General features: G+C 43.4%; 1 protein-coding gene and 1 pseudogene across 3 annotated transcripts in view; both read left to right on the top strand.

The window, feature by feature from the left end:
• The window catches only part of LOC129030882 (protein CREG2-like), a 76,769-nt gene that overhangs the window by 55,396 nt on the left and 7,716 nt on the right, over positions 1–13,657 (top strand). The window lies entirely within an intron of this gene.
• On the top strand, positions 1,946–2,187 carry LOC129030887 (cytochrome c oxidase subunit 7B, mitochondrial-like; annotated as a pseudogene).

The raw sequence follows: 13,657 nt of genomic DNA, 5'->3' as shown, positions 1-13,657 counted from the left end.
AAAACTCTTTAGCATAACCCATATGCTAGAGCATAAGAAAAACTTCAATGATTCTTTTTTCAATAAGCCTTTTGTACTCCTAAACCCTCAATAAATTTAAAAGAATTGAAATCATAAAGCATATGTGTTCTGACCAGAATGGAATGAAATTAGAAATCAACAACAGAAATTTGAGAAATTCACAAACATTTGGACATTAAACAACACACTTCTAAATAACCAGTTAGTCAAATAAGAAATCACAAGGGAAACTGGGTATGGTGGCTCACGCCTGTAATCCCAACACTTTGAGAGGCTGAGGTGGGCAGATCATGAGGTCAGGAGATCGAGACCATCCTGGCTAACACGGTGAAACCTCGTCTCTACTAAAAATCCAAAAAAAAAAAAATTAGCCAGGCATGGTGGCAGGTGCCTGTAGTCCCAGCTAATCAGGAGGCTGAGGCAGGAGAATGGTGTGAACCCGGGAGGTGGAGCTTGTGGTGAGCCGAGATTGTGCCTCTGCACTCCAGCCTGGGTGACAGAGCGAGACTCTGACTCCAAAAAAAAAAAAAAAGAAAAGAAAAATGAAATCACAGGGGAAATTAGAAAGTACACAGGAAATGAGAAGAAATCACGACATGTGAAATTAGAAAATTAGAGAAATTTGAGATGGATAAATGAAGATACAGCACACAAAAACTTATGGGATACAGCTAAAGCAACATTAAGAAGGAAATGTATACCTATAAAGACTATATTAAAAAAAATAATGACCTCTAAAAAGTAAGTAACCAAAGCATACCACTACAGAAAGTCATTGAATCATAAAGGAAGACAGTAAGAGGGGAAGAAAGGAACAAAGGATCTATGAAACAACTAGAAAACAATTTTTTTTTGAGACACCATCTCACTCTGTCACCCAGGCTGGTGGAGTGCAGTGGTGCAATCTTGGCTCACTGTGACCTCTGCTTCCCGGGTTCAAGCAATCCTTGTGCCTCAGCCTCCCGGGTAGCTGGGACCACAGGTGGTCACCACCTCGTGGGACTAGTTTTTGTATTTTTAGTAGAGACAGGATTTCACCATGTTGGCCAGGCTGGTCTCAAACTCCTGGCCTCAAGTGATCTGCCCACCTCGGCCTCCCAAAATGCTGGAATTACAGGCATGAGCCACTGTGCCCATCTGGAAAACTTTTTTTTTTTTTTGAGATGAAGTTTCACTCGTTGCCCAGGCTGGAGTGCAATGGCATGATCTTGGCTCACGACAACCTCCCCCCACTGATTTCAAGTGATTCTCCTACCTCAGCCTCCTGAATAGCTGGGGTTACAGGCATGTGCCACCACACCTGGCTAATTTTGTATTTTTAGTAGAGACGGGGTTTCTTCATGTTGGTCAGGCTGGTCTTGAACTCCTGACCTCAGGTGATCCACCCGCCTCGGCCTCCCAAAGTGCTGGGATCACAGGCGTGAGCCACCACGCCCAGCCAGGAAAACAATTTTTTAAATGACAGTAGTAATCTTTACCTATCAATAATTACCTTGAATATCAGTGGACTTAAAAAAATGATCTCAAATCAATAGCCTGGGGAAAAAAAAGAGCAAACTGTGCTTAAGGCAAGCAGAAGGAAGGACATAAAGGTCAAAGCTGGAATTAGTGAAATAGAAACTAGAAAAACAATAGAGACCTCAACAACAGCAAACAAGTGAGCGAAAGGCTGGACTAGACAATTTTCTAAGGATGATACAGAAATGTATAAAAAGCATAAGAAAAGATGCTTAGGCTGGGTGCGGTGGCTCATGCCTGTAATTCCAGCATTTTGGGAGGCCAAGGCGTGGTGGATCACTTGAGGTCAGTAGCTCAAGACCAGCCTGGCCAACGTGGCAAAACCCCATCTTTATTAAAAATACAAAAATTGGAATTTGCACCAAAGCAGCAGCTGCATTCCCACAGTTCGATCTTCACCTTCACGATGTTTCACTGGTCAAAAAATGCACTAAGTCATCTCCAAGATCAAAGCATTCAGCAAACAATGGCAAGGCAGAGCCACCAGAAAAGTTCACCTGATTTTCATGACAATACGATAATGCTGTATTAGATAGTGGAGCCACTTTCTGTATTGCTATATGGACATATGTAGCAACACAAATCAGAATAGAATGGAACCTGGACCCTACTGGCAGAGTCACCCCAAAGGAACGGAGAGATCAGTAATCATCCCAGCTGGTATAATAATGAATTGTTTAAAAAACAGCTCATAATTGATACCAAGTTAAAACACTGTGTACCCATTAAGTTATGGCATTATTGAAGAAATAAAGTACATTTTGAAACCTTCAAAAAAAAATACAAAACTTAGCTGGGCATAGTGGCAGGCACCTGTAATCCCAGCTACTTGGGAGGCACAGGCACAGAATAGCTTGAACTCAGGAGGCAGAGGTTTCAGTGAGCCAAGATCGCAACACTGTACTCCAGCCTGAGTGACAGAGTGAGACTGTGTCTCAAAACAAAAACAAAAACAAAACAAAACAAAAAATGCTCAACATTGCTAATCATCATTAGAGAAATGCAAATCAAAATCACAAGGAAATATTATCTTACACCCATTAGGATGTCTACTATCAAAAAAGCAGAAAATCACAAGTGTTAAAGAGGATGCACAGAAACTGGAGCTTTTGTGCAATGCAAAATGGTGTAGCTACTACCAAAAACAATCTGATGGGTTCTCAGAAAAATAAAAATAGAATTGCCATATGCATTTCTGGACATATATCCAAAAGAATTGAGAATAGGGTCTTTAAGAGATATTTGCACATTGCACTTTAAGAGATATTTGCTATTTGATTTATAGCAGTATTATTCACAATAGCCAACATGCAGAAGCAGCCTAAATATCCATCAACAGATGAGTGGATAAACAAAATGTGGTGTATACAAATAAGGGAGTATTACTCAGCCTTAAAAAGGAAAGGAATTCTGTTACGTGCTATAACATGGAAGAACCTTGAGGACATCATGCTAAGTGGAATAAGCCAGTCACAAAAATACAAATACTGTATGCTTCCACTTATATGAGGTATCTAAAGTAGTCAAATTCACAGAAACAGCAAATCAAATGGTGGTCACCAGAAACTAGGGAGAGGAGGAAATGGAGAGTAGTTGTTTCATGGGCATAGATGTTCAAGTTTTAAAAGATAAAGTTGGGCCAAGTGGTGGCTCACGCCTGTAATCCCAGCACTTTGGGAGGCCGAGGTGGGAGGATTGCTTGAAGCTAGGAGTTTAAGAACAGCTTAGGCAACAAAGCAAGACTCTCTCTCTACAAAAAAAAAAAAAAAAAAAAAAAAAAAAAAAAAAAAAATTAACCCAGCTCAGTAGTGCACACCTGTAGTCCTCAGCTACTTGGGAGGCTGAGGCAGGAGGATTGAGCGCAAGAGTTTGAAGTTGCAGAGACCTATAATTGCACCACTGCATTCCATCCTGGGTGACAACGAGATCGTGTCTCAAAATAATAAATAAATAAATAAATAAATAAATAAATAAATAAATAGAAATAAAAGATGAAAACGTTCTGGAGATATATTGCACAACAACATAAGGCTACTGCACTGCACACTTAAAAATGGTTAAGTTGGGCCGGGTGTGGTGGCTCATGCCTGTAATCCCAGCACTTTGGGAGGTCGAGGTGGGCTGATCACGAGGTCAGGAGATCAAGACTATCCTGGTTAACAATGTGAAACCCCATCTCTACTAAAAAATACAAAAATAAAATAAAATTAGCCAGACATGGTGGCGGGCACCTGTAGTCCCAGCTACTCGGGAGGCTGAGGCATAAGAATGGCGTGAACCCGGGAGGCAAGCTTGCAGTGAGCCGAGATCATGCCACCGCACTCCAGCCTGGGTGACAGACTCCATCTCAAAAAAAAAAAAGGTTAAGTTGGGCTGGGTGTGGTGGCTCACGCCTATAATCCTAGCACTTTGGGAGGCCGAAGCGGGCATTCACCTGTGGTTGGGAGTTGGAGACCAGCCTGACCAACATGGAGAAACTCTGTCTCTACTAAAAATACAAAATTAGCAGGGCATGGTGGCACATGCCTGTAATCCCAGCTACTCAGGAGGCTGTGGCAGGAGAATCGTTTGAACTCTGGAGGTGGAGGTTGCAGTGAGTGGAGATCGTACCAGTACACTCTAGCCTGGGCAACAAGAGTGAAACTCTGGTTCAAAAAAAAAAACACGTTAAGTTGGTAAATCTTTTTTTTAACCACTATTAATTCTTTTAAAAATCATTTTTAAAGAGTAGAGAAAACCAACAAAGGCAAAAGTTGGTGTTTTGAAAAAAAATTTTTTTTTTTTTTGAGATGGAGTCTCGCTCTGTCACCCAGGCTGGAGTGCAGTGGTGCGATCTTGGCTCAGTGCAAGCTCTGCCTCCCGGTTTCATGCCATTCTCCTGCCTCAGCCTCCTGAGTAGCTGGGACTACAGGCACCCACCACCACACCCTGCTAATTTTTTTTTTTTTGTATTTTTTTAGTAGAGATGGTGTTTCATCGTGTTAGCCAGGATAGTCTCAATCTCCTGACCTTGTGATCAGCCGGCCTCAGCCTCTGAAAGTGCTGGGATTACAGGAGTGAGCCACCATGCCTGGCCTAGAAAAAGTTTTAAAATTCATGAACTTTTTTTTTTTTTTTGAGATTGACCAAGAAAAAAGAAAGACTCTAATTACTAAAATCAGGGATGAAAGAAGGGGTATAAAAACTGACTTATGGCTGGGCGCAGTGGCTTACAAAGTGCTTGTAATCCCAGCACTTTGGGAGGCCAAGGTGGGCAGATCACGAGGTCAGGAGTTCGAGACCAGCCTGGTCAACATAGTGAAACCCCGTCTCTAATAAAAATACAAAAAATAAGCCAGGTGTGGTGGTAGGCACCAGTAATCCCAGCTACTCAGGAGGCTCAGGTAGGAGAATTGCTTGAACCTGGGAGGTGGAGGTTGCCGTGAGCCGAGATCATGCCAATGCACTCCAGCCTGGGCCAAAGTGTGAGACTCCGTGTCAAAAAAAAAAAAAAAAAATTGACTTACAAGGATTCCTTCTTTCTTCACTTTTATTCAACACTGTACTGGATGTTCTAGCCAGGGCAATTAGGCAAGAAATGCAAACAAAAACTATTGAAATAGGAATAGAATAAATAAAACTATCTCTATTCTAGATGACATGATCTTATATATAGAAAACCCTAGTGAAACCTCAAAAAAAAAGACCTAAACTATCAGTGATAATACATGAGTTCAGAGATTGTACCATACAAGGTCAATTAAAAAAATGAGTTGCCTACTTATACACTAGCAATGAACAATTCAAGTAAAATTAAGTAAACATTTCCATTTATAATATTATCAAAAATAATAAAATAATTATGAATAAATTTAATCCAAAAGTGTAAGACTTGTAAACTGGAAACTACACAACACTGTTGAAAGAAATTAAAGAAGAGCTAAATCAATGGAAAGGCATCCTGTGTTCATTAATTGGATGTAAACATGTCTACACAAAAACTTGTATACAGGCCAGGCATGGTGGCTCATGCCTGTAACCCCAGCACTTTGGGAGTTTTCGATGGGAAGATCACTTGAGTCCAGGAATTCGAGACCAGCCTGAGCAACACAGTGAGACCCCCATCTCTACAAAAAAGAAAAAATGAAAACAAAAGCAAACCTATACATGAATGTTTATAGCAGTACTGTTTTTATTAGTAAAAGGTGGAAACAATCCAAATTTCCATCTACTGAAGATGGACTTTTAAAATGTGGTATTATTGGGCACAGACACACATGCCTGTAGTCCCAGCCACTGGGGAGGTTGAAGCAGGAGGGTCGCTTGAGCCTGAGAGTTTGAAGCTGCAGTTTGCAGCTGCAGTGATGCTCCTTGATCTGTGCAGGAGCTGTGATCAGGCCTGTGAAGAGCCACTCTACTCCAGCCTAGGTGACATAGTGAGATCTCTGTCTCAAAGAAAAATGTGGTATAGCCATACGATAGAATATTACCTTTGCATAAAAAATAATGAAGTACCAATGCATACTACAACATGAATCAGCCTTGAAAACATTACTGTAAATGAAAGGAGCCAATCACAAAACCTTGTATATCATTTAATGTATATGAAATATCCAGAGTAGGCAAACTCAAAGACACAGAGAGTAGACTAGTGATTGCCAAGGGATGGGCGGAGGGGAAATCTGGGAGTGCATGTGACTGCCAAAGTGAATGGAGTCTCTCGTTGGGGTGATAGAGATATTTTGGAATTAGATTTTGGGGATGGCTGTAAAACATTGCAAATTTACTAAAAAAAAAAAAATCATTGAATGAAATTAAATCCTATGGAGATTAGAGGTATTTTCATTTTGGCCAGGCAATCTACCTGATTAGGTTCAAGCCACAAGTTCCCACCCCTCCATTCTGCAGTCTGGTTCCAAAGTCAGTTCAGTGTCCAAAATCTTCCCAGGACTATTCAGTTCTGTCTGACTTGTGCACTACCCAGTGGCCAGTTGTGTCTGTGGGTGATGGTCTCTCAGTTCAGCTGTCAATCTTTGGTGTGTTGAACAGGACCAGATCTATGCAGGAGCAGCTCAAGAATGAGCCCTGGGGTTTGTAGACAAGTTAATGGGGTTGCTTCACTGATTAACTCTCTCTCAGTAATTACCCTGTTGCTTTCATTTGCTGAGGCTTCTCTTTTTAGTCTTCCAAGCAGAAAACAGGCTTTCGTTATCTGGCTCTACCATGCATTTCTACATCTGAAGCCAAGCAGTGGGAGGTCTGAATTGGAAGGGAAGCAACACGGATTGTTTCTGCCCTCTTGGGACCACAGCTCTGTCAATTGGAGAAGGTTCCTCCTGCATCTTGGCTCCTGGGCTCCTCTTGGGGCTGGTGCTAGTGCCACGGTGGGACTGCTTGTGGGCTGAGGTATGAGAGAACAGGGAAAAGAAAAATGGGGAGGAACGAACTTCTGGATTCCCTCGGAATGTTAGGAGACCCTTTTCCTGTTACTTGAGCCAGAAATAGAGAGCGTCTTCTGCAGCTCTTTCTATCTACACCCTGGTGCCCACTGCCAGGTTAGTCAGGGGATACCATAGGGGAAACATGGTTATCTCACCACTGGTTTGGTGGTAATTCAAGTTCTGGTCTTCTTGGGAAAGCTGCCTGCAACTATTTAGTTTTCAATGTCTTCCAATAGCTGCTCCATGCATTCCGTACTGTCTCCCGGCTGGACTCCATGCAGGAAGCCTGTCTCCTCCACAGTGTGCACTCACTCAGGTCATTGCTCAGTTTTATTGTTGGCATTTGTTTGCCTTAATTTTTCAGACTGGCTTCCTAGAGGTTGCTTCTTGTCTGCATAGTTTGTCAGTCAAACATCAGTTAAAGCCAATATGGCTTCCACCATCTGCTGCTGGATCTATGTGCAATGGCACATAGATTGCCCCGGGCCGTTTGCCCGGGCCATTTGCAAGGGTGTTCTGGCTTTTACTTCCTAACACTGGCACCGGCACAGACACAGGCTGTGTGCCCTGGGCATATGGACATGGCTTGGGTTTGCTCTAATCTCTGCCAGCTATGAGCCTTCAGTCCGTTTGGATAGTGTGGAGTTTACTAAGCTCCCTCTGGCTCTCCCCCCTCCTGGAGCTCCCTCTTACATCCCTGACTAATCTGCAGGTCATTTGCTTGTCTCCAAAGGCCCAGAGCCTCAGGCTAGGAGTCAGTGGCCTTTCTTCCTCCTGGTCACTGATATGACCACCTTAACTAGCCATGCTGCAAATTAAAACCTTCCTCACTCTTGCCTCTAGCTCCTGCAGCGAGGTGGCAGGGGAGCTTATTTCCACAGGCTGCCCTGCTGGGGGCCACTGTGTGTGTTATCAACAGCTGGGGTAAATGGGGGTAGCAGCCTGGGCAAAGATGCCACGGACACAGGCTGGTCTTATCCAAGGCTCACTTTAATTCTTTTTTTTTTCTTTTGAGACAGGGTCTGTCTCACTCTGTTGCTCAGGTTGGAGTGCAGTGGTGTGATCACAGCTCACTGCATCCTCAATCTCCTGGGCTCAAATGATTCTCCTGTCTTAGGCTCCCATGTAGCTGGGACCACAAGTGTGCACCACCATGCCTTTTTTGATTTTTTTTGTAGAGACGGGGGTCTCACCACATTACCCAGGCTGTTTTTGAACTCCTGAGCTCAAGTGGTCCTTCTGCTTCAGCCTCCCAAAGTGCTGTGGTTACAGGCATGAGCCACCATGCCCGGCCAGCTTTCATTCTTAAACACATCCCCATTTGTGCTGTGCCTTTGGTAAAATTACAGAATGCTAAATGGTTTGTCCAGCTACCTTTTGGAAAGATTTGTTGACCTCCTCACTTCATCATGCTAGAAGTGGGAACTTTGATTACTCTTTAAAGAATCTGAAGATGAAGGGAAGACCAACACATAATTTGAGAGAATGTCAAGACTGAGAAAGGTTTCTGTAGCATGGTGCATGCATGTGTGTGTGCGTGTGTGTGTAGGGAGAGGCAAAGGGTTCTGACAAGAGGAAGAGGCTGAGGAAGCAGGCTTATCTCCACAACGTGCTGCTGCCACCCAGTCATAGGGTCTTTTGCAGCAATTCTAGTCCTGATCTCACAAACCTCATACCCTAACTACTGTCCCCCTAATTGGGGTCCCTCCTCAGAGCTTTCCTAAGGCTCCCTAACTTTTCCCCTCACCTCGGTTGAGACCTCCATGGTTTGGACTTGTTGGTTTTGCCTTGCTCTTCCCTTGATAAATACACCGTTTATTCCGGTTCAGCCCTTGGAACTTTAAACCTTAACCTAAGCCTCCTGCACCCCACTATATTAGCCCAAGCCTAGAGTATCAGATCTGGATATTTGGGTAAAGATGCAGACAAATTTTGAATTGGAAAAGAACTTAATTCATTACTAAAAGATGACCTTGATAGCTATATGGGAAACAAGAATGTATCGGGAAGTTAATCCTTTGCTCACACTACACCTGGTGCATGTAATTCCATCTCTGAGTTTTCCCCTTATTATTATTATTATATTTTGAGATGGAGTCTCACTTTATTGCCTAGGCTGGTGTGCAATGGCACAATCTTGGCTCACTGCAACCTCCGCCTCCTGAGTTCAAGCGATTCTCCTGCCTCAGCCTCCCGAGTAGCTGAGGTTACAGGTGTGTACCACCACGTCTGGGTAACTTTTCTATTTTTAGTACAGACAGGTTTTCCCCATGTTGGCCAGGCTGTTCTTGAACTCCTGACCTTGTGATCTGCCCACCTCAGCCTCCCAAAGTGCTGGGAATATAGGCATAAGCCACAGCGCGCACTCTATCTTTTGGTTATTAATCCCTTATCAGATAGATAGTTTGCAGCTAATTTCTCCCCTTCTGTGGGTTTTCCCTTCACTTTTTTCCCTTATTGTTCAAAGCCAAGCTCAAGTCCTGCCCCTTTGGGAAAACTTCCTTGACCACTCTATTACAGAGTGTTCGCTTTTTCTATCCTTGGAGTTCCTATCACATTACTATCCCGTTCCTCTGGCATCAATCATCTATTATGTCCTATCTTTCCTTGTATTATTCCCTTTTTTGTGGTTGCAATAGTACGGTGGGATAAAGGGCTCTTGCCTGGAGAGGCTTGGCAGGACTCTGTATGGTAGAATGGCTTTGATGAAACCTCCACCATCCAGGATCTGATTCTTAGCTGACAAGACACTGTGTTGTCAGTATCCCAAAAGCCAACCAATGTCTGACAATTAATCAATCAGCAGATATTTATTGACTGCCTCTGCCATGTCAGGTGCTGTGCTAGGCATAGGTCCATGTTAGCCACCCATCTCCAACTTCATCTCTCGCACCAGAGCTTAATCTCAACTAAATGGGAATTCTCACCATTCTCTTATCACACCAGGCTCTTCTTACAGGTGGGTCTCTTTGCCTAAAAAGCCCACTCACCCCTCCGCCCCACCCTCCGCCCTTTCCCCTTTCTCCCTCTGGAAAGCTGCTTCCATGTCTTTCAAACCCCAGTGCAGCCATCACCACCTTTGGGAAATCTTTGCAGATGCCCTACAATCACCCAGTCTCTCTGAGCAATCTCTGTATCCCATTCATATATATATATATATATATATATATATATATTTTTTTTTTTTTTTTTTTTTTGAGATGGAGTCTCGCTCTGTCACCCAGGCTGGAGTGCACTGGTGCAATTGCAGCTCACTGCAACCTCTGCCTCCTGGTTTCAAGCGATTCTCTTGCCTCAGCCTCCTGAGTAGTTGGGACTACAGGTGCCCACCACCACACCCAGCTAATTTTTGTATTTTTAGTAGAGACGGGATTTCACCATATTGGTGAGGCTGGTCTTGAACTCCTGATCTCAGATGATCTGCCTGCCTCGGCCTCTCAAAGTGCTGGGATTACAGGCATGAGCTACCATGCCTGGCCTCCCATTCATATTTCTAACATTGATTCTTACCACGTTATATGCTGATGATTTTTCTTTTTTTTTAGAAAGGTCTCACTTTGTCGCCCAGGCTGGAGTACAGTGGTATGATCATGGCTCACGGCAGCCTCAACGTCCTGGGCTCAGGGGATTCTTCCACCTCAGCCTCCCGAGTAGCTGGGACTACAGGTGCATGCTACCACACCTGGCTAATTTTTTGTATTTTTAGTAGAGATGGGGTTTCATTGTGTTGCTCAGGCTGGTTTTGAACTCCTGGACTCAAGCCATCTGCCTGCCTAGGCCTCCCAAAGGGCTGGGACTACAGGTGTGAGCCACCGTGCCTGGCCTCTGATGCACTTCTTTTTTTTGTGGTCCTCAACCTTTTTGGCACCATGGACCAGTTTCATGGAAAGCAATTTTTCCACAGTTGGTGGTGGTGGAGATGGTTTCAGGATGATTCAAGCATATTACCTTTATTGTGTACTTTACTTCTATTATTACATTGTAATATATAATAATTACACAACTCACTATAAGGTAGAATCTGTGGGGGTCCTGAGCTTGTTTTCCCGCAACTAGATGGTCCCGTCTGAGGGTGATGGGAGACAGTGACAGATCATCAGACATCAGATTCTCATAAGGAGCACCCAACCTAGATCCCTCACATGCACAGTTCACAATAGGGTTTGTACCCCTATAAGAATCTGATGCCCCCGATGATTTGACAGGAGGCAGATGGTGATGCAAGTGATAAGGAGAGGTTGTAAATACAGAGGAAGCTTCACTTAGGGACCACTGCTCTAGTTGTTCTTTTTTTTTTTGAGACAGAGTTTCACTCTTGTTGCCCAGGCTGGAGCGCAATGGTGCGATCTCGGCTCTCTGCAATCTCCGCCTCCCGGGTTCAAGCGATTCTCCTGACTCAACCTCCCAAATAGCTGGGATTACAGGCATGTGCCACCATGCCTGGCTAATTTTGTATTTTTAGTAGAAACAGGGTTTCTCCATATTGGTCAGGCTAGTCTCGAATTCCCGACCTCAGGTGATCTGCCTGCCTCGGCCTCCCAAAGTGCTGGGATTACAGGTGTGAGCCATCTCGCCTGGCCAGAATGTCACTAATTTTTATTGCAAGGGTAAATGGCTTCTGAGATCTAAAATTTTACCAGGCAGGGTGACTGGCTCATTAGAGTGAAGGCTTTACTTTTAACTCTACTAAGTTAGAATGTGTGATAATTAAGACAGGAGCTGCTTAAAAGCAGCTAAAGCTCAGCATGGCTCCATCTGTGGGGAAAATTTTGCCAAAAAATTATGAAAACAATATTGTAGCATATGCATTTGATTTAACAGAGCACGTTCAAAAAATAAAGTTACCATTTCCTATTATTATAGAATTTTGGCAAGCTGAAAACACAATCTGAAGAGTCCCCTTTCTCTACAAAAAAAAAAGCTCCAAACAAAAAATTTAAAAACCATTTCCATAACATTTCAATATATTCCCTCCATCTTTTCAAAAGGCCATTTTGCACATACTTATGATCATGTATAGTATTTTAGATCCTGCTTTTACTATTATAAGTATTTCCCAAGTAGATTTTTTTAATTTTTTTTTCAGACAGGGTCTCGCTGTCACCCAGGCTGGAGTGCAGCAGTGCGATCATAGCTCACTGCAGCCTTGACCTGGGCTCAAGCCATCCTCAGCCTCCAGAGTAGCTGGTCACCATAGGCATGTGCCACCATGCCTAACTTTTTGATTTTTTGTAGAGACGGGGTCTCACCACCACACCTGCCTAGTTTTTAATTTTTGTAGAACTGGGGTCTTGCTATGTTGCCCAGGCTTGTCTTGGAACTCCTGGGCTCAAGCAGTCCTTCTGCCGTGGCCTGGGATGCCCACTCCCTATCCTCCTTCCCCACCTGGCCAACTTCTGTTCATCTCTCAAGATCCAGCTCCTCTAGGAAGCCTCCCCTCTCTTCCCCTCCCTGGGCTCCTGCCACTATGGTCTAGCATGCTCTGTGCTCACCCCATCCAACACTTCCCACAGGGAGATGTAATGACCTGTCTCACCTCCACAGGGAAGGAAATGGAATGCAAGACTCAGACAGAGCCCCCAGGATGCTCTACATTTAAGGTGGATGCAGAGCCAGGCGGACCAAGCCCTGGAAGAGGAATGCCCTGGTAGTGGGTGTCTTAACAACACACTGCGCACAGTGACTCAGGGCCTGCTGAATTGTTTATTAAGCTGTATATCTCCTTTCTTTTTTTTTTTTTTTTTTGAGAAGGAGTCTTTCTTACTCTGTCACCCAGGCTGGAGTGCAATGGCACAGTCTCAGCTCACTGAAACCTCTGCCTCCTGGATTCAAGTGATTCTACTGCCTCAGCCTCCCAAGTAGCTGGGACTACAGGTGCACACCACCACGCCCTACTAATTTTTGTATCTTTAGTAGAGATGAGGTTTCACTGTGTTGGCCAGGCTGGTCTCAAACTCCTGACCTCAAGTGATCCACTGGCCTCGGCCTCCCAAAGTGCTGGGATTACAGGTGTGAGCCACTGTGCCTGGCCTGTTATCTCCTTTCTTAAGAATAAGAAAAATAAAAAAAAAAACCCAGCATTTACACTGAATAGAGGGAAGACTACACCATTGTTCTAAATGGTTCAAAATTTGGCTTATCTATAGTAACCAGGTCATTTTATTCATTTACTTGTTTCTATTATATATTCATGAATACTTCAATTTTCATATGTATTTCACATATATACCATTCAAATTAAACAATATACAACAGGTTATTGTTAACAATTATTAACATTTATTAAGCACCAAGAATATACTGTGATGGTTGCTGTATGAAAACATAATTATCGATATAGTATCCCTGCCATTGAGCTTACAATCTAAAATGAAACACAAGGCTATGAGCCTACCTAAAAACTTCCTTAACTTAGAAATGGCTACTTTGGCAAATGAGTGAGGCAAATTACCTATTATTCAGGTGCAGTGCTAATAAGGCTTTGAGTATGATCCAAAGAATGTTTTACTTGTACCCATTTTTCCCGATTATATTACACTTGCTAAGAAAAACAGTACTTAGAATTTTGGCATGAACAATGAATTATTTCAAATTGTCTTGTAGGACTTTAAACAAAGAGATGCTTACTGGCCTAAGTTTTCCAGCAGCCAGGGAAAGCCCTATTAAAAATATTATGAACTAGACCAAGTTTCTCTTTT

This window comes from Pongo pygmaeus, chromosome 12 (assembly GCF_028885625.2).
Source record: "Pongo pygmaeus isolate AG05252 chromosome 12, NHGRI_mPonPyg2-v2.0_pri, whole genome shotgun sequence".
NCBI classification, from domain to species: domain Eukaryota; kingdom Metazoa; phylum Chordata; class Mammalia; order Primates; family Hominidae; genus Pongo; species Pongo pygmaeus.
The sequence above is the reverse complement of the archived record's forward strand: the minus strand, read 5'-3'. Positions and strand labels throughout refer to the sequence as shown.